This window comes from Lolium rigidum, chromosome 1, assembly GCF_022539505.1.
Source record: "Lolium rigidum isolate FL_2022 chromosome 1, APGP_CSIRO_Lrig_0.1, whole genome shotgun sequence".
Taxonomy (NCBI): Eukaryota; Viridiplantae; Streptophyta; class Magnoliopsida; order Poales; family Poaceae; genus Lolium; species Lolium rigidum.
The window spans coordinates 237,789,960-237,810,610 of record NC_061508.1 but is presented as its reverse complement, the minus strand read 5'-3'; positions in this window follow the sequence as shown (position 1 = coordinate 237,810,610).

Genomic DNA, 20,651 nt, shown 5'->3' with positions numbered 1-20,651 from the left:
AGAAGGGAAAGAAGCATAAACAAGCACTCTATCCTTCACTGGATCATTGCTATTCCAGGTGTGGTACTGACCAAAGGTTGAGACAGCATTAGCAATGTCAAGATTATTTCTGTAATCTGGGTGCACCCCCAAGAACATAAGCCATCCCCTTCTAAATCCTAGCGTGGCACGGTGATTTTGAGGAGCTTCACCAACATGCAAGAAGCGCAAAGATCTGTTTTGAATCTGATACTCGCCATGCTGCACCAATGCATTAACAGAATTGGGGCTACTGATCTCATACATCCCTACCCCAAACAAACTAGGCTGCATAGAAATAACATGTCTCTGCAGAGGACCAACCAAGAAAGCATTCACCTGCTCCCTCCAAAACTCTTCCCCCTGAGGCGGCGGTGGAGGATGAACTGTGGCAATGCAGTAGTTCAGGTGCTGCTGCGGTGGATCTTGTGCAGCATAGTAGAAGGTGCGAGGAAGTCGAGTTGGGCCACCGTCGATGATCTGGTGACCCCACGGCAGCCATGGCAGAGGGTCAACTTCAAAATTCGCCATAGGAGGAGTCGGAGCAACAGGGGAAGAAGGAGGTGATGAACTGCGTGGACTCTTGTCGTTGGCTATAGTATCCGGCAAATTTAATGCCAACTCCCCTGTCTTGGAATACGAACCGACAAGCTCTTCTGTCGGCCCATTAGTAGTAACCTTGTCCGAGCCCAATCCAGCTTCTCTCGCTATTTTAGGAACCCAACACTTACCCAAAGAAGCCTTAGTAGAAAGACAATTCCTTTTGATATGGCCATAATTAAAGCAACCATGACAGCGAATATTATTGAGACAATCTTTTGTTATATGGCGCATACTAAGGCATCTTTGACACTTCCAGACTTTAAACACCATATCATCTACCATTTGAGTGAAGAGATCTTCCTCCTCCTCAAAATGATCAGCACTCCCACCAACATTCTATGCTTCCGTGACAATGGGTGGAGCATGAACCTCTCTTGACTGCTCAGATGACTTAGCAGAAGAAGCATCAGCCTCTCTTATCTGTTCTTGATGAATTGGTACAGCAGTACCAAAAGAAATAGTCGGAGTAGACTGAGTCTCATAACAATGTAAAACAGCTTTACCAGATGGCTCCGCAGCATAACCCTTTTTTGCTTCATAATGGATTTCTTCCGCAAAAACAAGCTTTTTATTAACTGGAACTGTATGCTTAAGAGCAGATTTAGGAACTGGAAGGTGGAGAGCATTCATACCCAAATTTACTCTTCTCTTGGATGGACTAACTAGAGTCCACTGTTGATGTTCATTATGTTGCCAATGAGCAAACTCCCTCTTCCAATTAGGGCCTCCATCACTCCACAAGTGGAAATAACATTTAAATTTCTCAGAAGTAAATATCCTCTTTTGAATAATATAGAAGCCAACTACTTTACTAGCCACTCTGAAGGAAAAAACTCTGTCTCTCAACTGCATAACATTGAGAGATCCACAAAAACCCCCCAAAGCTGCCTCCAGAGCTAATGCAACTGTTTCTTCGGCCATTCTAAAAGATGCTCTCCCAAAAGACACCACCAAGGAGAAGTAATTCTTCCCATTTAGAGGGTGAACAGTACTTGAAAACTTTCGCAAAACCTCCTTAGCAAAGTTTTCTCCTGCCTTAAAATCTAGCCCCAAGGTGATAGCAGTATGCATGGCAAAGGAAGGACTAGGCAAAATAGATTCAGAAGCAGGCATGACAGTGCAAGGAGCATCATTCAGAACTTCTGTAGGTGTCAACATCTTCTTCCCTGACATATCAGGCAATGTGTCTCCAGGAACCTTCTGATGTATCATATGTCCATGCATAACACCTGAGACTATAACCGAATGGATCCTAACCACATGATGCTGCAAACTCACCTTAGAACCAGTCTTATAGCGAGGTTCCAACTGAAGCGCTTGAACCACAATCGGCTCATTTCTTGCATTAATCAGAACAAGCCATCCATTGGAAGACCAGAATTTCAGAGAACCATCATAGGACTTCATACGGCCACGATCTAGATCCTTCCTTGTAGAGTAAGTAACCTTCCAGATCGAAGTTGCATCATCACTCCGAGTTTCACTCGGACTAGGTTTAGCAGATCGCAAAACCTCCAAGTAGGAACGATCAGTGGCACTCAGGCACGAGATCTGCTCCACCACATTTACTAGATGACATGGAAATTCCAACGACATATCCATCGAGATTGAGAAATCAGGAGGTATGACCTTAGCGTCAACAGTAGTACCCTCTGCATCTAGGAGAACTAGGCGGCGACGATCGACGTGGAGGAGAATGTTACCCGAATGAAAGGACTTACACTTCTTTTGCAGAATGGTAGAGTACGTCACTGCCCATCTCTCACCGATCAGATCCACCTTGTCGTCGTCCAAATGGCCTAGGGTTGAATCACCAGACATCGGCTTCGAGGAGATCACCGGGGCAGACATGAGATCTGGGTGGAAAAACGTGAAAAGGGTATGGATGTGTGGAGGGAGGAACGCCGGAAAAGATGATTGGATTGGAAATGGAGAAACACCAGAGATCAAAGAGATCGCCGGTGCAAAGGGCTCTAGGGTTTAGGGGGTGGCGTGGTAGGCGACATTTTCTTAGGTATGATGTGTTGATGCATGTTGACGCTTCTTTTCCGAATCGTGTTGTTCGAACCCCAAGGTATGGAAACGTTAGATCTCCCTGTCTCCAACAAAATAATGAAATCTAGCTTCTGCTCCCGCATTGTTTCATGAATGAATAATTTTTTTGCCGGGTCCCCTAGTCCTTCGATGTTCCACCATATACCTTTCATTTCTATGTTTTGTTTAGCTTATTAATTCTTGCACTTCGTCTCACATGGATTTTAATATTCTTCTTAGACGTTTTTGGGGGCGGGAATGAACTAGCCTCTCTTGGCGATCATTCCATTTCTCATTCTCATCAACCAAATTCTCAACAAGATTAGATGCATTTGTAAGAAGTAAACAAGAAGAACCCTCAGGATCCGAAGTCAAAGATTGGTTAAGAAAAATTAAATTACATGACTTTTCTAACTCCTTAATGGAAGTAATCGAGTTCTTAACCTGATCTAAAGATTCCCCTACCCAAAACATTAGCTCTCTGCTCTATCTCATTATCATCAGAAAGATCAACACCAGTAAGCTTTCTAGAAAACTTGTACCTTGAGGAGTTGAAGAATCGCGATGATGTAGGAGCTCCATAGCCCACTGAAGTTGCGGTACATCCGCATTGGGTTGTGCCTTGAGTCGCGAGTTTGAACTAACTCCCTCCTTTGACATGACTGGGATGCCACCATACGCGATGACCTCCACCCTGCTCGGGATGGACAAGCATGGCACGGCGTTCTGGCTGACACTGTGTCCTCTAGACGACATATCACCAGCAGCAAGGACTGGAGAAGGATGCACGTCGGTGAGCGGAGACCCTCCCTATCTCGATGCCACCGGCGACCATGAAGGAGGCAAAGAAAAATTTGTCGAAGTTCCACTTGACCCTACAGACATTATACCCCGGGTGGTCGTGTCACCATTTCCATGTCGAGGTTTTGAGTAGGCTGTTAGTTAAACAGCTGCTGACAATTGTTCAGTTAGCAGTGTTAGTTCTTCAGTTAAGTTGTAATAAGTTAAGTTGTAATAAGCTGAGCTGCGCCTCGGTTCTTTATTTTCCTTCCAGATAGATAGGATCGTCGCCCTGGTCAATCGTGGGATGGCACGATGTCGAGTCCATGGCGGCAGAATAGGGAGGCACGAAGGAGACGTTGGGATGGCAGCGTTGTTGCCCGTCGTGCGCCCCGTTTTTCGGTTTCAGTTATCGCATGTAAGACTGAATAAATAGAACAAGGAAGAACAGAAAAGCTGTACGTTTTACACAGCACCAAAACCTCGCGTCTATCTCTCTCTCTCTGATCATCTCCATTGCTGATTTAGTTGAGCTCGAAAGCTGACATAGGCTCAGTAACAACCAGTTGACGTGGGCGTAGACGTGCCTCCTCCCAGAGCGACAACATTTGTCGTGGCAGACGAAAACGGCGAAGCTTTGCCGCGGCAGAAGGAGTTGGGGAAAGCTCTGCCGCGGTAGAGACTTGCGGAGAGACATCTGCCATAGCAGCACGATCGGTTGGTGCAATATGCGCCTCGTGCGTGACGACCACCTGAAGATCCATGTTCGAGGCACTCTCCATGCCTCTTGCTGATCTCATCAGATGGAGAGAAAATAACACCAGCAACACGACCAGACATAGAATTCCTAGGAGTGCCACCATTAACTGGTTAGTTATGCCTCTTGCACCCCCACCAGTCTGGCCATTTTGTGCATTCTCATGTTCTCCATTGTTCTCACCTAACCCACCACCGTGATTATCATCACCATGCCCATCCTCTGGATTATTTGCTTCATCCATGACAGCATCCGCGGGAACAACCGGTTACCGGTACATTCTCTACCTCAAACGAAAGATCAGAAAACCCATCCTTCACAAGCATGTGTTTGTTTACAGGAATGTGAGTATAATCCATGCAACCAACACGTAAGCGAAGTGGAGGTGTGTTGCTCTGTTGTCTGTTTGGTGGCGCGTGAGAAACAAACGCAATGCAGGCGAATCAATGGCTTCGCCGTCCTCAGCCTATCACCAGATTCTCTCTCTTGCTGCTGACTTTGAGCATCACTGTAACAAGCTCAAGAAACCTGTGGCCCCATGCGGGGGAAATCAAATGGAAGCCCCCAGAGCATGATTTGCTGAAGATCAACACTGATGGAAGCATGGACCTGGTGTCTAGATCGGGCGGCTGGGGTTTCGTGGTCCGCGATGCGCTTGGCGAGGTGGCTGGAGCTGGCGCTGGATACATGGCCCATGTGCAGGACGCCCTGCACACTGAAGCTGAAGCTTGCCTTCATGCGCTGCTCCTCTCTCAAGCTTGGGGCATTTCTCGTATCCACATCGAGACCGACTCCCAACAACTTGTGCAAGCTATCGAAGGAAGTGATCAAGACCTGACTCGCAATGGGACTATCTTTAGGGAGATTAAGTTTCAGTTATCCTTGAACCTTTCTGTCTTTCGCATTTCCTATTGCCCTCGGGTCTGTAACCGTGTTGCGGACGCTATGGCGTCGCATGGCGCAAAGCTAGGTCCCAGGTCCCAGGCTGTTTGGCCGGGCTGTGCCCCTGACTTTGTGTCTGTTCTGCTAGCAAGCGATATTGCTGGGCTTACCCGTTAATGGAGTTCATGATTCCATCTCAAAAAAAACACGTAAGCGAACAACCCCATGTTGTCTAGTGTATGGCCTATCCACGTGCAAAGTTTTCCCAAACAGATCACCCAAAACACATAGTGCTATATAATCTCCGCGGTGTGTAGGTTGTAATCCACTGATTCTAACCCACACCTTAGAGTATCTTCAGTAGGCTGAAATCCGATGCTATTTAGTGTCGGATGGATGTATTTTTTTTTTGCCTGGGAGGCCCATTTTCCCCGCGGCGAGTCCAGGATGGATGAAAGTTTTGACAAGATTCGGCGAATTCAGACAAAACTAGGCGAAACTCGTTCAAACATAAGCGAAATTTAGTGATATTTAACATATATAGGCGAGTTCGTACATATATAGGCCGAATTCGTACATATATTTGAATTCGGCGAGATGCAAACATAAACTAAAACTAAATAGCGACCTTCTACATGCCGAAATGGCGGTAGAAGGCCATGTAGTCGCCGCTGTCGTCGTCGTCGCTCGAGGCCAGCGTCCTCGGATGGCGACGCCTCGTACCAGCGGCTAGAACCCTGGCCTGGGTCGCCGGTGCATGGCGGTGTCGGCCGGTAGAGGTCATCCCCGCTGCTCTCCTAGAGCTTGATCAGCTCGACGGGCCTTGGCGCGGCGTTCGTTGCCGAGGCCGGTGCGGCGGCGCGGACGGCGTGTCGCCGCGCGGCAGCCAGGTCTAGCAGCAGTCGCTGCTTCTCCGCCTCCTGGCGCTACCAGTCCCGCCTGGACCACTCCAGCGCGGCGTCGATGGGGAGGGTGTTGTCGGCGGGCACCAGGTCCTTTAGGGACCTGGCGATCGCCTCCTCCACCGCGGCATCCTCGGCGCGCTGGGCTTCCTCCTCGGCGAGCTGGTTCGCGGCGGCCTCCTTCTTCGACGACTTCCTCTTCCGCCCATGCGATGGAGAGGAGGAGGGCTGGTCGCGGATGACGAGGGCGCCGCTGCTGTGCCCTCTGGTCGGCGGTGGCGATGCCAGCTCCTTCTTGACGAAGCGTGGTGTCGCCGAAGACGTCGGCTCCTTCTTGACGTAGTGTGTAGGCGCCGACCCGCCGGACTTGGACGCGGACCGCGACCCAGACGAGGAGGAGGACATCGCCATCCAGGAACTACCGTGTCGGCGCGACATGGTAGCCGCCTCCGGTGGCGGCATCCCCAGAACGGGGGAGTTCCCTCCCTCGATGTGCGCGGGCACATTCGCGAGGGTGCGGCCAGGCGCGCTCCACCACCGGTGGTGGGCGGCGGCGTTGTTCCTGGCGGGAGGTGGACGAGGGCCGTCGTAAGGGGCGAGTTCACGCTCGTACCTACGCCGGAAGAACTCCGTCCACACCGTGTAGTTGTCCGGCCAGAACCGCTCCGCCACACGCTGCTCGTCACTGAGAGTGACGAGCACAGCGTCGATCTCCGCCTCCAGGGCGGAGCGTGTTGTCGGCGGCGGCGAGATCGGGACGCGGAAGTCACCATCCTCCTAGCGCGCAGAAGTCCGGCGGCACCGGGTACCCCGCCATGTGGAGGAGCCGCCTCTCCCATTGGTGGAGGGAGCGGCGGCCAAAGCCGTTGTTGGAAGCGCCGTCGTTGTTCGCCATTGCGGTCGCCGAGCTCGAGGTTGGGGGAGATGGGGAAGTTTGAGGGAGACGGAGGTGTGGTGAATGCGGACAGGCGTGGTAGTTCGGCGATAAATAGAGGTCGACGCGCGTGACACCGAGACATTGGCATTAACTCGCCGCGTGGAAGCTACGCGGCTGGCGAAGACTGGCCGGCGGTAGGCTTTTTCAACGCGCGGAAGACGATGCGATGAGGACGACGATTGGCCTCTCTCACCGACAAGTTGGGGCCACCAACCGCGCGGGAAGTTTTCTTGGCGTTTCCCGCGCTTTCGTTTCGTTTGGAGTCCCGAGCGCTCCCCGGGGGGCCGGGGACCTCATCGGGGAGACGGCTGGGATGCTCTTAGGTAACATGTACAAGGGCTCAAACCTATGTCCCCAAGAATCAACTGTCAATTTAGTTGTACTGTTCGGTACGTGGATGGTACCAAAAACCTTCAAGCACTATATATATATACCTATATAAAGGCTGGCTGATTTCTAGCGCTAGGAGCAGCTCAACATCATGCGGCACTGTTTATGTGATATTTATTGCCAATCAAAACGAGACACGTTGGAAAGTTCCTACAGGAACAGCGGATGAACAGTACCCCATGATGAACAGTTCACGCCCTTTAGAGCAAACGGCCAAATGCGGATATTTAGTACATTTTCAACAACAAAAAAATGCCGCCACGGGCGCAGCGGTTTTTACCCATCTCGCGATAATTTTCTGACCCAACTTCCCACACGAAAAAACTTCGACAATTTAATATGTTTACCGAATACTTGAGCAAATGGCCAAATGCGGATGTTCAGTGTATTTTAAAAGAAATGCGACGGATGATCGGTACCGGTGCCCATTTTCCCCTCTCTTCCAGTAATTTTTCGACGCAACTTCGAAAAAAAAGTTTGACAATTTAAGATATTTTTGGAACATTCGCGCCGTTTAGAGAAAACGGCTAAATGCGTATATTTAGTGCATTTTCAAATAAAAGGCAAAAAAATGGCGCCATGGGCGAGGCGGTTTTCCCCTCTCGTGGTAATTTTTCGAGCAACTTCCCACACAAAAAAACTTCGAAAAGTTAATATGTTTACGAATATTTGGGCCATTTAGAGAAAATGGCAAACACGGATGTTTAATGCATTTTAAAAGAAAAGCAAAAGAGTTGAAGCCACGGGCGCGGCGTGCCGCCGCGCCAAAGCCTACTAGTTTCTTCTTTATTAGGGAACAAAACTCCAAATGAATTGTCCTTCGTCAAACATACATCCCAGTTAAAATTATCCACCGAAACAAGCCTATGGAGTTGAGAGATTACTTGTGAAACTGTCATCACTCCATCAGAGATAGAAATTCTGCCTGTACGGGAGTAAGAGGAAGATCAAAGAACATTAACTCATCATCACACGTACCATAAATCCGCAGCCGAGGATTAGGATCCAATTGAAGTGGGCAATCAGCATTAGCATGCCCAACACGCTCGTAGAAATCACACAACCACACACTGTTAGGATGATATCCCGCACGTTCGAGCCCAACGGCTCGATGTGGACCTTGTCTGCGCCCTGAGGGGGGGGGGCAACCTTATACTGTTGGTGGGCCCCTGTCGCCGCGCTATATAGATAGGTGGGGCTGGATGCACACGATACGAGGTTCGCCGTTCATGCTAGACACCCCACCGACATCCCTACCGATCTAGGGTTAGCGCGTGCCGACGGGAAGCTCCGCCATTGCCGTCATTTCTTCACCCACGCCACCACCGCCGCCACCATGTCGACGCCATCTGTTTCCTCCTAGCAGGGAGAAGGTAACCCTCTTTATCTCTCTCTCTCTCTCATTCAGCACATGTATAGAAATAGTAGCTACCCACACAAATCCTACCCTAGTTTGTTCCCTAGAAACAACATTGGTATCAGAGCTCCTCTAGATGGTAGATCTCGTGTTTTTTTCGGGTAGAAAAGAACAAAGAAATAGCGAACCCTAATTCCCACCGAACCAAAACCCTAACCCTAATTTTGAAAGGAGGAAAGAGGAAAAGAAAAGCTCACCGGTAGGGCCTCCGTTGCAACCGGCAAAGATGCACCGCCGCATGACGCGCCAGTTCCTCTCCATCCGACGCACATCAGCAAGTTGAGGCATCAGAGGAAGAACAACACTCCCACAATGGCAAAGGGTGCCGCCACTGAGCCAGTTTACGGAGGCACATTCACCCTCGAGGGGCGCCGGTCTCCTCTGCGCTGGTCCGTCTCATCTCGTCGCTCGCCGCCGGTCGAAGTACTGGTGCGAAGGGGAGAGGTGAAAAGGACATGGGGTGGAGGGGCTCCGCGCTGGGCTCCATGCTCCGCTCGTCGCCAGCGTGCTAGGCCGCGCGAGCGTGGGGAGCTGCCGGGCGGTGCCGCCACAGAGAGAGAATCAGAGAGAGGGTCGAGGGAATTGTTTTTAGGGTTACAATTTTTCCGATGGAGCGCCATCCGCTGACCGTTTTGTGCATCAGACGGCTGGCGGTCTTCCTCTGCACGCGAGGTGGGCTGGGGCACATGCGGGCCGCTGGCGAGCCGTAAGTGATAAGGGAGCGACCCACTGGATCCTCCTTGGTTGATGCCCGATCTTTCACAGCGAGAACCTGGGGTAGAGAATCCTCCCAACAACGCGATGAAGGCCGCCTGGAGAAGAGGGAACGAATCCAACAAGCAACGGATCGATGAACGATACGCCTCAAACCAAGAGCTAGATAATCCTTGATGAACACAAGAACCTTCGCAGCGGATAATATAGATAAACGGCAGCGCCGTACCCCCGGAGGGATGATACACGTGAACACACGCAATGGGGAAAACCCTAATATTTAGACTAAACTTGAGCTGTCCTAAACCCTAGCCGCCCCACCTCCTTATATGAGGGGGAAGTGGTCGGCTAGCCCTCGCTGGGCTGGGGTGCCCCTCTATGGGCCTAACCCTAGTTGGATTGGACAGGCCCAAATCCAACTGACTCACTGATAACCCTAATTTGGCCCACCACATGACCTGGCTACATTATCATCTCCTAATAATAAGATTATAATAAACTACTGATACAACCTTAGACCCAAATATCATATCAATGGTTGTCCTAGAGTACCAGGCCCGGATATCCATATCAGTAAGCCACGACTAGCAGACCGCAAAGCGACGCACCGTGCGGTGGGCAGAGGAAAAACGCTCACGTGGGATGTGGGCCGCGGGAGCAAAATTGGGCTGCGCACAATTTATTCATTCTTTTCCTAGTTTATTCTTTTCAGAGGCATTTTTTGACTGTTTTAGCTCAGCTTTTGGCCTATTTTTGTCTAGTTTTTCCTAACAAATTAAACTAACGTGATATTTGTTTTAGGAAATGAAAAGTAACAGTAATGCTTCTAAAAGGTGCAAATTTTAATGAATTTTCTTCATATTTTCCGCTGCAAATAGTAAAAGGTGCATTTAAATTTGAAAAATGCAAAAGTGACAATTAAAATTTAAAGAGCACGATTAAAGTGATTATTGTGATAATTGTGATTCTGTTATTTTATGACCATCGAGTATAATAACACGATCATGATTTGCTGTATTAATGTGTGTACTTATTTCTATTTTCTACCCAATGGTGATATAGATTTAAATTGCACAAACAATTATACATTTTAATTTTGACCAACGTTGGATTATTGCATGAAATTGTTGTTATGATTTCACTTCATTTTTGTTTTCAGGAGGGTACTACTTAATAAGCTGCATCAAGGATGTTTCAAACCTCATAGGTGATAACTACACTAAGTGGATGAAGAATGTGGATTTTGCCTTCGTTTATGCTAAGGTGAACTGGGTTCTGGACACCCCAAGGCCCACAAAGCCAAAATATTCAGTCAGAGATGACAAGGATGATGATGCTTCATGGGAGAAAAATAAAATATACCATGCTCCACTGGCATACACCCTAGATAACCAAAAGTGGCTAACTGGCAATAAAAAGTGCATAGGTTTTATAAAGAACACAATTGGGAACGCCATTAATTGTGGGCTCAATTGCAGAGTGTGCTTCCGTAGGGAAGTATCTTGAAAAGATAAAGAGCTAGTTTATTGTTTCTTCAAAGATATATGCTACTCAGCTGCTGAAGCAAGGCATAAGAGAGCACATCCTCAGGATGAGCAACATGGCTGCTAAGGTGAAGCCCATGGATGATGACCTAGAGCTCAAGCATGTACTTCTTGTCCACCTGGTTATGGCTTCACTGCCACAACAGTTCGACACGTTTGTTTCAACTACAACATGTCTCCTGGGAAATGGGACAGTCAAAGCACAAAATGGAGGTTCTCTGAACTATGTGAAGGACAACAAGAAAAGGAACTTCATTCAAAGCAACAATGGCTCTCCTTCAAAGCCATATGAAAAAGCTCACATGCAGTATCAGCATCAGCACAAGTCAATCCCCGTGGAGAAAGATCAGTGTCTCCACTGCAAGAAGACTAGCCATTACAAGAAAGATTGCCCTGAATGGATGAAGTATGTAATGGCAAAGAAAGGTAACAACATTGTTTCCTTTGTAAATAAATTCTAGTATACACAGTTTTCAAAATCTACTTGGTGGATTGACTCAGGTGCAACCATTCATGTTGCAAATTCTTTACAGGGATTCCATTCGACGCGGACTATGCAAAGAAGCGAAAGGCATTGAAGTCGCAAATGGAGTTCAAGCATAAGTTGAAGATGTTGGAAATATCCTTGGAGTTAGCTGATGGATTCACTATTCTACTTAGAGATGTTTTATTTGTTCCTTCATTACAGAGAAATTTAATTACTATTTCACGTTTGGACAAAGATAGTTATGAATTTTATTTTGGACATGACAAGTGTGCCATATGGTTTAATAATGCTTAAGTGGATGTTGCTTTACTTCACAATGAGCTTTATTTGTTATCCCAGCATGAAAACGTGTTGTTTTGTGTAATGTGAATGATCAAGTATCCGCGTCGGACAAAGGACAAAAGAAAAGAAAGAGAACTGATAAATCATCGAAATTATGCTATTGTCGCTTAGGCCATATTTTGAGGGGGAGAATACAAAGACTAGCTAAAAATGGAAATTTTCATCCATTAGAGTTCTCAGACATAGAATAATGCATAGATTGCATCAAAGGAAAATTTGTTAAGAAAATCAAAAAGGGTGCAAATCGAAGCACCACGACAATAGAAATAATTCACACCGACATTTGTGGACCATTTACTATGAACAGTGTGGATGGCTATGACTTATTCATAAGATTCACAGAAGATGACTCTCGATATGGTTATATTTATCCAATCAAAGAAAGAACAAAAACGTTGGATAAATTTAAAATATTCAAAGCTGAAGTTGAAAATCAGCATGATAAGAGAATAAAAATAGTAAGGTCTAATCATGGAGGGGAGTACTACGGTCAACACACTCCATAGGGACAAGTTCCCGGACCCTTTGCAAGGTTCTTACAAGAGACTAGAAAAGTAGCCTAGTATTCAATGCTGGGTGAGTCGCATCAAAATGGAGTAGCTGAAAGGCGCAACCGTACTCTTATGGATACGGTGCGCAATATGATGAGTTATTCCACCCTACCACTGGGATTGTGGATCGAGGCGTTAAAAACCGCCATTCACATTCTCAATGGAGTACCAAGCAAGTCGGTGCCCAAAACATCGTATGAGCTATGGACAAGAAGAGTACCTTCTCTAAACCATTTGAAGGTATGGGGGAGTCCAGCTGAGGCCAAAGTATTTAATCCAAATATTACAAAGCTAGATACAAACATAGTAAGCTGTCATTTCATTGGCTATCCTTAAAAGTTAAAAAGATATTGTTTCTACTATCACACGAATACACAGAGTTTGTGAAAACGAGACATGCAGTCTTCTTAGAAGATGACATGATGAGAGGGAGCATGGTAGCTCGGAAAATTGATTTTGTGGAGAATCGGGTGCATGCACCTATTCCGATGACTCAGGAGCCATTTTTCACGCTACATGTTGCAGTTGCACCGATAATCCCTGCGGTTTTGTGCAAGCACATGTTGTGACTCCACCCATGACAACGATGAGTGAAAATTCGGAACCTATCAGTCAGGAGCCGAATGAACCATTTGTTGAGCATGAGAGGGAGCAGCAACAACCACCTCTAGAAGCTGAGCCACAAGTTGAGGAACAGAATGCTCCAGAGAATGAGGCCCTTAGAAGGTCTACAAGAGCTAGAAAATAAACCATTTCTACTGATTATAAAGTTTATAATACAAAAACAATTCATATGGAAGCTGATCCCAATTCATATGAAGAAGCCATGAGAAGCCCTAACTCATCCAAGTGGGTGGAAGCCATGGAAGACAAAATAAAATTGATGAGTGCCAACGATGAGTGTCAAAACAATAGGCTGCAAATGGGTCTACAAAATCAAATAGAACTCCAATGAAAATGTAGAAAAGTAGAAAAGACGACTTGTGGCAAAAGGATTTACACAAAGAGAAGAGATAGATTACAATAAGAAATTTTTTCCAGTCTCATGTAAGGATTCCTTCGGAATTAAAATAGCACTAGTTGCACATTTTGATTTAGAGCTACCTCAGATGGATGTAAAGACAACATTTCTAAATGGGGATTTAGAACAAAATATCTACATGAAACAACCCAAAGGTTTTTATCATGGAGGGCTAGGAAGATATGGGATGCCGCCTAAGGCAATCCATTTATGGATCAAAGCAAGCCTCCAGATAGTGGTATCTAAAGTTTAATAAGAAAATTAAGAGATCTGAATTTAAAGAAAATGTTAAGGACAACTACGTTTATGTAAAGTTTAAAAATATGAAATATATTTTCCTAATTTATATGTGGATGATATCTTGCTTGCTAGCAGTCATGTTAGTCTAGTACAAGAGACAAAGAGTGAAGCATCATATGTTTTGGGCATAGAAATTCACCGAGATAGGAAAAATTGAGTACTAGAACTATCGCAAAATGCTTATTTAAGTATAATATACATAAGAGCAATGTTCACCTACCCCTAAAGTCAAGGGAAATAGTTTTGGGAAATTTCAAAGTCCCAAGAACCAATACGAGCTCGATCAAATAAAAGCGGTTCCATATGCTTCGGCCATTGGAAGCCTACATTATGCACAAGGGTGCACTCACCCTGCCTTAGCTTTTATCACTGGGGTACTCGGTAGATATCAAGAAAATCCAGGTATAGAACACTAGAAAATGGTAAAGAAGGAACTGAGTTATGTGAAAGCCACAAAGAACTACATGCTAATATATAGAAGATCTGATTCCCTAGAAATAAGAGAGTATTCAGATGCAGATTTTGCGGGAGATAAAGATGATAGAAAATCCACATCTGGATATGTGTTCACTCTACCAGGGGAGCTATTTCATGGAGAAGCTCCAAACATTCAATAGTTGCATCATCCATGATGTATGCAGAATTTATATCATGTTATGAAGCCACGGGGAAGGCATTATGGTTAAAGAAATTTATACCTGACTTGAAAGTGGTATATTATATTGACAAACCACTAAAGATGTACTGCAACTGATGTGGGCATTACCCTTCGGGTAACCAACATTAGACTATCTGCTCCGGCCCAACCAGGGGCCCATGAAGATTGCCCTACAACCAAGGTGGACCTATAAGTCGGTTCCAGTGAAAGAGACTTATGAGGACATCCCTACCACACAAATACCTCTGTCATTGCAAGATGAAGACAATGCCGCTGTGAAGCTCAAGTCCAATGAAATTAGGATTGGACCAATGACACGAGCTCGTGCGAAGCTACTTAAGCAACATGTGAATTTGTTCATAAGTGATACTTTGATCGATGAGAATTTTATACTGCCTAAGTCCTATTACTTATGTATGATCAGGTATGAGGAGGGAGCAAAAATTGCACGAGGAAGATAGGAGCAGCTGGACAAGAAGCTGGACGTGAAGCTGGCCATGAAGCTGGACATGAAGACATCCCATGGAAGCGCGAGAGAGGAGAGGGAGGCATGCGCGAGGGAAGAAGAACAAGTCCAGGCCGGTGCTGGATCCGGTCTGACCGACCACCACGCCGGCGCGTCCGGTCCCAGACCCGGTCGACCGGGCGCCACGCCTGACCGACCCGGCGCCGACCGGATTTCCCACCGGTGCCAACCGGGCCATGTCCAGTAAGCCCAGATGCCCCGCCCGGTCGCCACCCGGTCTCTGACCCTGGCCCAGTCGACCGGCCCCCAGACCGGCCGTGTCCGAGTTTGTCTCGACCAGATCTATTCTGGGTCGGTTATTTTTGTATCTTTTCGACATGAGGTCGTCCCGAACGCCTATGTAAGCGCCCAGGATGCCCCCACAATAGCCTAGACCACGTTTAAGATAAACCCTAGTTCATAGTTGATTGCTTTGCAACTCTATTGAGTCCCTACACCATCTTGCATTGATTTGGTGTTGATCTGAAAGTCTTGTGTGATATGTTGTTCCATTGGGAATTAGAAGGTTGCAACTTACCGCTTCGTGGTCGGCGGCTACGTGCGCAGGTGTGTGGAGTTGCGAATATCTTGCAGGGTTGAGAGCTGTTGCATTGGCGACAGGAACCAATCGAGAGATCTCGCTGCGTCATACAAGTTATCATCCACTTCATCAAGTCCGATGTGTTCGCCTAGTGATCATCATCACCACCGTTGCTTACTAAGAAGATCGGGCCACCCCTTATCATCTTGGTATCAGATTTCAGTGTTTCCTCGGTAAGTAATCCACAATTCACTCCATAGTTGAGTTTTGAGTGTTTTCCTATCCAGAAAAAGCCAAAAAAAATATTAGGGTTAGGGTTTGCCATAGCCTTAGATTGCACTAATTTTGAGTTTTAGTTGCTTTTCGTAGTTGTTTTTGCCTATCTTTTTCTTCCATCTAGTATTGTTAGGTTTTGTGTTTCCGCTTTCATCTAGAGTCAGTGTTGTTGCTCCGAGTCCACATAGCATATAGTGTGTTTGTCCAAACCATAGCCATAGCCTTTCGATATACGTGACTAGGAACTTCCCCAGAAGAGACTAGTTTTACCGCTCGACTGGCTGCTCATTAGGGTTTTGGTTCTTTGTATTATCTATTGGCCGTGTTATCAAGGAGTTGAGTCATAAAATCAAAAAAAAGAAAAGTGAAAAGAAGCAAAAAGAGCTACATAGCTGCGTGTGATAAAAAGAAAATTCCAAAAAGAAAAATTGAAGTGCTAGTAGAATCAAGTGAACGCCTAAGTTTTCTTTAACTGCACCCGTAGTTGAGCAATCTTGTGCCTATCCCGTTGAGCTTTGCTAGCGTCTCTCGAGTGCATTGCAACCTTTCATTCATATAGTTGCATTGCCACATTTATCGCATTGTGTGAGTATCATTGGTTGTCTACGGTCAGCGTTAGAGATTGTTATTGGTGAAAATAGGTAGCCCACCTACAGCCCCACACATATCCTGCTTTGTCATGTGATTGTTCTTATACCCTTGATATTTGCTTCGCTACATCCATGCACTAGTCATCACTACAAGTGGTAAGCAATACTAATTCACTTTGGAGCGGTAAGATTTCCTTTTCTTATCAGTTTTGAGTGAGTTGTGAGAGTACCACCACATATATTTGTTTTAGTGCACTCACTACAAGAAAAGTTGCCATGGCCGACGAAGTTGAAGTCGCGTCGTGGTTGCTGGTGTACCATGGCTGACGATTTTGGGTCTGTCCGTTGTGCATGTCAAAACATTTTTTTCTCGTTTCTAAGGCCACCTAGCCGGACGAAAACGGCCAAAACGTTGCGTATGGTGGCCCGGGACGTGGTGCATCTCGAATTCTCGGGTTCGCCGGCCGAGTCAACGCAAATCCGCACCGCCAAGGGATGTAGGGCCCAGATGGCAGCCTCTCTGGCATTGTTTTTTTTCTCGATCGCGCCATCTCGTTCAACGCTCTCCGATCGAGCCGTTTACGATGCAGGATCATGGGTCCCGCATGTCATCCTCTATGAACCAAAATTCTTTCTATTCTTGGATTTTTTTTGACCCCTGATTTCCGGCTACTTCCTTTTTCTTTTGATCCCTTGCCGCCTTGGAAACGTTGACACCGCTCGCTGCTAATTGGGACCCGCATGTCATCCTCTATGAGCAATCAACTTTCTTTTCTTGGAGTTTTTTTAGCACCTCAAATTTGGTCACTTGCCTTTTTCTTTCGATCCCCCGCCGCCTCTCAAACGGTGATACCGCTCGTCGCTAAATGGGACCCGCATGTCATCCTCTATGTACTATAAAACTTTCTTTTCTTGGATTTTTTTTGGCACCTCATATTTGGTCACTTACCTTTTTCTTTCGATCCCCCGCCGCCTCTCAAACGGTGAGACCGCTGCTGCTAAATGGGACCCGCATGTCATCCTCTATGTACTATAAAACTTTCCTTTCTAGGATTTTTTTTGGAACCTCATATTTGGTCACTTGCCTTTTTCTTTCGATCCCGTGCAGCCTCTCAAACGGTGATACCGCTGATGCTAAATGGGACCCGCATGTCATCCTCTATGTACAATCAAGTTTCTTTTCTTGAATTATATTTGGCTCCTGATATTTGGTCACTTGCATTTTTCTTTCGATCTCATGCCACGTTGAGGACCCTGCAGGCTCATGGGACCCACATGTCATCCTCTATGTACAATAAAATTTCTTTTCTTGGATTATTTTTGGCTCCTGATATTTGGTCACTTGCCTTTTTCTTTCGATCCCATGCAGCCTCTCAAACGGTGATACCGCTGCTGCTAAATGGGACCCGCATGTCATCCTATATGTACACTCAAGTTTCTTTTCTTGAATTATTTTTGGCTCCTGATATTTGGTCACTTGCCTTTTTCTTTCGATCTCATGCCACGTTTGAAACGTTGAGGAACCTGCTTGCTCATGGGACCCGCATGTCATCCTCTATGTGCTATAAAAGTTTATTTTCTTGGGTTTTTTTTTCACCCTCTGATTTTTGGCTATTTCCTTTTTCTTTTGATCCCCTGCCGCCTTGGAAACGTTGAGTAAGCTGATGACTCATGGGACCCGCATGTCATCCTCTATGTACAATCAACTTTCTTTTTCTTTTGATCTCAAGCCGCATTTGAAACGTTGAGACCGCTCGCCGCTAATTGGGACCCGCATGTCATCATCTATGTACAATAAAGTTTTTTTCTTGGATTATCTTTGGCTCCCGATATTTTGTCACTTGCCTTTTTCTTTCGATCTCATGCCGCCTTTGAAACGTTGAGTAAGCTGCTGGCTCATGGGTCCCGCATGTCATCCTCTACGAACAATAAAAGTTTCCTTTCTTGGAGTTATTTTTGACCCCTAATTTCTGGCTATTTGCCTTTTTCTTTTGATCTCCTGCCCCTTTGAAACGATGACGACGCAGCTGGCAGGTCGGTCCCACATGTCATCCTCTGTGAACAATAAAAGTTTCCTTTGATGGATTTATTTTGAACCCCTAATTAATTTCGGGATATTTCCTTTTTTCCTTTGATCCCCTGCCGCCTTGGAATCGTTGAGGATACTGCTGCCTCATGGGTCCCGCATGTCATCCTCTCAGAACGGTAAATGTTTCTTTTCTTGGATTTTGTTGACCAAATGATTTTTGGCTTATTTTTTCTTTCGATCTCCTGCAGCCTTTAAAACGTTCAGGGCGCTGCTGGCTCATGGGTCCCACATGTCAACCTCTGTGAACAATAAACGCTGAGGATGCTGCTGCCTCATGGGTCCCTGATGTCTACGCCCCCTCCTTTTCCTGTAGACAGTGTTGGGCCTCCAAGAGCAGAGGTTTGTAGAACAGCAGCAAGTTTTCCCTTAAGTGGATCACCCAAGGTTTATCGAACTCAGGGAGGAAGAGGTCAAAGATATCCCTCTCATGCAACCCTGCAACCACAAAGCAAGAAGTCTCTTGTGTCCCCAACACACCTAATAGGTGCACTAGTTTGGCGAAGAGATAGTGAAATATAGGTGGTATGAATATATATGAGTAGTGGCAACGGCACCTGAAAAGTGCTTTGCCCAGGACAGTAAACAAGCAGTAGTAACGCAGCAATAGTAACACAGTAAAATAGTAAACAAGCAGCGATAGCAGTATTTAGGAACAAGGCCTAGGGATTACACTTTCACTAGTGGACACTCTCAACATTGATCGCATAATAAATAACTCTTTCTCATATGTGCTACATACACTCTTTTGTTGGATGATGAACACATTGCGTAGGATTACACGAACCCTCAATGCCGGAGTTAACAAGCTCCACAATTCAATGTTCATATTTAAATAACCTTAGAGCATAATAGATCATTGCAAAATAAACCAAGAACTAACATAGTGCACACACCGTCCACATTACACTATGAAGGAGGAATAGATCACATCAATACTATCATAATGATAATTAACTCCACAATCTACAAGAGATCATGATCATAGCCTACGACAAGAACCACATGGTGCACACACTAGTCACCTTTACACCATGCAGGAGGAATAGACTACTTTAATAACATCACATGAGTAGCACACAACTAGTAGCGATACAAAGCTCATCATATGGATCTCAATCATGTAAAGCAGCTCATGAGATCATTGTATTGAAGTACATAGGAGAGAGATTAACCACATAGCTACCGGTACAGCCCCGAGCCTCGATGGAGAACTACTCCCTCCTCATGGGAGCAGCAGCGGTGATGAAGATGGCGGTGGAGATGGCAGCGGTGTCGATGGAGAAGCCTTCCGGGCACTTCCCCGTTCCGGCAGCGTGCCGGAACAGAGACTCCTGTCCCCCAGATCTTGGCTTCGCGATGGCGGCGGCTCTGGAAGGTTTCTGTGGGTTTCATCGAACGTGATAGGGTTTTCGCGACGGAGGCTTTAAATAGGCGGAAGGGCAGCCTCGGAGGGGCTCCGGGGCCACCACACCATAGGGCAGCGCGGCCCCCTCCGGCCGCGCCGGGGTGTAGTGTGGGGCCCCCAGGGCTTCTCCGGCGGCTCTCGGGTGTTCCGGATGCTTCCGGGCAAAATAGGAACTCGGGCGTTGATTTCGTCTCGATTCCGAGAATATTTCGTTACTAGGATTTCGAAACCAAAAACAGCGTAAAACGGAACCGGCACTTCGGCATCTTGTTAATAGGTTAGTTCCAGAAAATGCATGAATATGACATAAAGTGTGCATAAAACATGTAGATAACATCAATAATGTGGCATGGAACATAAGAAATTATCGATACGTCGGAGACGTATCAGCATCCCCAAGCTTAGTTCTGCTCGTCCCGAGCAGGTAAAACGATAACAAAGATAATTTCTGGAGTGACATGCCATCATAACTTTGATCATACTATTTGTAAAGCATATGTAGTGAATGCAGCGATCAAAACAATGTATATGACATGAGTAAACAACTGAATCATAAAGCAAAGACTTTTCATGAATAGTACTTCAAGACAAGCATCAATAAGTCTTGCATAAGAGTTAACTCATAAAGCAATAATTCATAGTAAAAGTATTGAAGCAACACAATGGAAGATTAAGTTTTAGCGGTTGCTTTCAACTTATAACATGCATATCTCATGGATAATTGTCAACATAGAGTAATATAACAAGTGCAATATGCAAGTATGTAGGAATCAATGCACTGTTCACACAAGTGTTTGCTTCTTGAGGTGGAGAGAAATAGGTGAACTGACTCAACAATAAAAGTAAAAGAATGGTCCTCCATAGAGGAAAAGCATCGATTGCTATATTTGTGCTAGAGCTTTGATTTT